The 3,513-nt window shown below is 35.5% G+C and overlaps 1 pseudogene; it reads right to left on the bottom strand.

Annotated features, from left to right (window-relative positions):
- Window positions 1–2,254: 2,254 nt before the first annotated feature.
- LOC111729733 lies at window positions 2,255–2,373 on the bottom strand (annotated as a pseudogene).
- Window positions 2,374–3,513: the final 1,140 nt, after the last annotated feature.

Here is a 3,513-nt window from a genome sequence, read left to right as displayed (position 1 = left end):
TATTCTGAGTTTTTCTATCAGTATCTAACTATGCGTAGACAAAAACATGAACAGATCTAGGTGAAGGATGAGGCTTTAAAAAGGTAATTTACATGTTTAAGTAAAATGTATTGAAATCTTAAAAATGGTCTTGCACCCCAAACTTTACCGATATATATACATGTGGAGTTTATATTATAGAAAATGAGACTGTAAAAAGAGTGGTATGTGCTTATTTCTATGTAAATTAGCAATAGTCTCTAAGATCAGAGGAAATCAGGTGGTAAAGTTTTAATTTCATGGATTTCATGAAGGAGAATGTATTATAGTGGTTGCGTAACTGCTGTAAGTAAACATTTCATTGTGCTCTTTCCATTGTATATTGTAGGAAGTGATCAGAAGGTTATGTTACATTCAGACATTAGATTTTGGAGGAATGTTAACACCATTTTGTTCAGCATCTTTCAGAATAACTTAGTATAAAATGGAATAATGGAGAAATAGGATTGGTTTCAAAGTTAAGGGGTCTTCCTTTTTTTCTGATTTTTTTAGTAGTTCACCCTAAATTTTTTTGATGCTCCCTTTTCTAAGAAATAAGGGCTATGTATTATCATTTGGATGAAAATAAGAAAAGACCAAATGCTAAGAAATTAATTTTTTAAAATATTTGGAATATAAAGCCTACCAATGCCTGATACTGCAGAGCAATATTATTCCTGGCCTTCAGGAATTGTCTTATAAAAAAGGTAATAAGTAAGTAGATTCTTGTGCATCTAGATTAACACACTTTTGAAATACCAGAAGTAATACCTCTCAAGGGGATATTAATCCTCAAGATAACATGTAATCTTGTTAAATATTTTGTAATGCAATCCCTGCCTTACTTTCTCCCACCACCATGTAATCTTCCTTACATTTCAAATGCATAAAAGAAGCTGCAAAACTGTCCTTTCTGGAGCTTTTGAGATCTTGTTCCCTGGCATAGTCACCAGTTTGGCTCAAATAAACACACACACACACACACATACATATATATATATAAAAACATAAATTATAATGCATCACAGTGACTACTGTATTAGAGCTATAAACAGTACTGTGGGAACTGCAACCTGAAGAACTAAGTAGGGGAGTCTGGGAAAGCCTCAAAGCAGGGTAATGATTAAGAGCTGTGTTTCAAAGGCTGGATAAATTTTCCCAGGCCAATGGTAAGAGACAAGAGAGGGTGTTCAGGATGAAAATATAGCATATGTAAAGTGGAGGCAATGGAATTTTCAGAGATCTGTGCGAAGTTCAGTGTGGCTGGAGCTTAGGAGAGACTAAATTGAAGAGAATAGTGAGAGAAATGGCTAGAAAGGTGAGTTCAGGCCAGATGGCAAAGAGCCCTATATGCCTCCTTAAAGAGTTTGAACTTAATTCTATTGGCAACAAAGAGAAGTTTTTTTTTTTGTAACACCAAGTGAGAGATGTAATTTTTTTTAATAGTAAGGCGTATTTACACTGTGTGTTCACCTCCTGTAGATTTCTTTCTGTCACCACATATTTGACCCCCCTTTACCCTGTCTACCTCTCCCCTCCTCCCACTCCCTACCCTCTGGCAACCACTAGTCTATAGTCCATGTCCATGAGTCTCTGTTCTGTTCATTTGTTGCTTTTAGGTTTATATTCCACATATTATGTGATTTTCAACCTTTTCTGTCTGGCTTATTTCGCTTAGCATGATTATCTCGAGGTCTATCCATATTGTCGCAAATGGCAGTATTTCATCTCTTCTTATGGCTGAGTAATATTCCATTGTATATATGTACCACAACTTCTTTAGCCAGTCATCTATCGTAGGACACTTTGGTTGCTTCCATGTCCTGGCCACTGTGAATAATGCTGCTATGAACATCAAATATCTTTTTGGATACGGGTTTTCAAGTTTTTGAGGTAAATACCCAGTAGAGTATTTATATGGTATTATATGGTAGATCAATTCTTAGTTTTTTGAGGAACCTCCATACTGTTTTCCATAGTGGCTGTACCAATTTGCAGCCTCACCAGCAGTATATGAGGGTTCCTTTTTTTCTACATCCTCTCCAACATTTGTTATTACTTGTCCTGTTGATTATAGCTGTTCTAAAAGGTGTGAGATGGTATCTCATTGTGGTTTTGATTTGCATTTGCCTAATAACTAGCAATGTTGAGTATCTTTTCATATGTTTGTAAGCCATTTATATGTCCTATATGGAGAAGTGTCTGTTCAGGTCCTCTACCCATCTTTTTTTTTTAATGCCTACAGCACCTGGTATTCCTAGGTGGTCTTCTGTTCAAGTACTAACCAGGCCCAACCCTGCTTAGCTTCTGAGATCAGACAAGATTGTGCACGTTCAGGGTGGCATGGCCATAGACCACTGCTCATCTTTTGATTGGATCATTTGGTTTTTCTTTTGTTATTGAGTTGTATGAGTCAAAGAGAAGTTTTTAATGGTGGGACTGATGCTGTAGTGTGAGTATACTCAAGAAATTTGAGTAAATTTGAGTATACTCAAATTTCTTGAGTATAGGGACTGGTGTCATATTTCTCTTTATGTTTCCAAGGCCAGACACATAGTAGATGCTCAGAAAATGTTTGTGGACTATAATTTGCCATCTGGAGTGGAGAAAGACTGTAGACAGACTAGCTATAGTAGTTTAAGAAAGACAGTAGACCCAAAACTAAAGCAATAGCTGTGGGAGTGAAGAGAAAAGCTCACTCAGAAATTTGATAAATTTCTGACCTTGAAAACCAGTTAGAAAAGGGAGAAGAGATAAGGAAGTTTCTAGTTTGGGAGATAGGGTGAAATATGACACCATTAGCTGAGACTGAAAGGGACAGACGGAGGAGTAAAAAGAGATAATATTGTATATATTTAGTAGTTGAGTGAAAGGTTTTATTTTTGTGGCTTATTTAGGAATGAGGAGGTTGTTTTCATTTGTTTTTTTATGTTTGAAGGGTAAGAGACGAAGCCTGTGGAAAGCTAGGGATTAAAGAAGACAGGATAAGGTCTGACATGAAGCAGGGAAGGATAAAACCCAAAGGAAATAAAGAGAAGGCTTAGAAAAAGAGAAGAGGATGAAAGTGAGTCTAACGGCTTTTAAACTAGTGTATAAATAAGTTTTAAACTCCTTCATATACAGAAAAACTCTAGGCTTGACCTTAAGGAGCACACATATATTTATTGTATTTAAAAATTTATTTTAATTTACTTTTCAATTACAGTTGGCATACAATATTATATTAGTTTTCAGGTGTACAACATAGTGATTAGACATTTATGTAAGTTATGAAGTGATCACCCCAATAAATCTAGTACCCATCTGACACCATACATAGTTATTACATTATTGACTATATTATGCTATACTTTACATCCCCATGATTATTTTAGAACTACCAATTTGTACTTCTTAATCCCTTCTCCCTTTTAACTCTCCCCGCAAAAAACCCTCTCATATGGCAACCATCAAAATGTTCTCTGTATCTCTGAGTTTTTTATTTTGTTCTTTAGA

Source organism: Pteropus vampyrus, unplaced genomic scaffold, assembly GCF_000151845.1.
Source record: "Pteropus vampyrus isolate Shadow unplaced genomic scaffold, Pvam_2.0 Scaffold276, whole genome shotgun sequence".
Taxonomy (NCBI): domain Eukaryota; kingdom Metazoa; phylum Chordata; class Mammalia; order Chiroptera; family Pteropodidae; genus Pteropus; species Pteropus vampyrus.
Note: the sequence above shows the minus strand (reverse complement) of the source record. Positions and strands in the feature narration are given on the sequence as shown.